Genomic DNA, 272 nt, shown 5'->3' with positions numbered 1-272 from the left:
ACAAGCTACTGCATGTGACCTAATCATTAAGGGTAGAAATGGGTCTCGGGAGAAACAACTGCCAAAGTAAATGCCTCTGAAAGTAAGCAAGGAAAAGGACATGTCCCCATCAAGACACGTCTTAATGGAAATGAATGGTCCTATTTTAACGATCTAAGCTCACGGCGGGCGCAGGTGTCTTTAGGGCGTGTCCAAATCCTCTTTTGCTAGTTTAACAGTGGAAAAAAAGGTTGGTGTACCGAACGCGTGGTCCTAAAGGGTTGTCCTTAGTG

At 45.2% G+C, this 272-nt stretch overlaps 1 protein-coding gene across 1 annotated transcript in view; it reads right to left on the bottom strand.

The window, feature by feature from the left end:
* The window catches only part of maneal (mannosidase endo-alpha like), a 27,286-nt gene that overhangs the window by 3,382 nt on the left and 23,632 nt on the right, over positions 1-272 (bottom strand). The gene's annotated exons all lie outside the window — the stretch shown is intronic.

This window comes from Etheostoma spectabile, unplaced genomic scaffold (assembly GCF_008692095.1).
Source record: "Etheostoma spectabile isolate EspeVRDwgs_2016 unplaced genomic scaffold, UIUC_Espe_1.0 scaffold340, whole genome shotgun sequence".
NCBI classification, from domain to species: Eukaryota; Metazoa; Chordata; class Actinopteri; order Perciformes; family Percidae; genus Etheostoma; species Etheostoma spectabile.
Note: the sequence above shows the minus strand (reverse complement) of the source record. Positions and strands in the feature narration are given on the sequence as shown.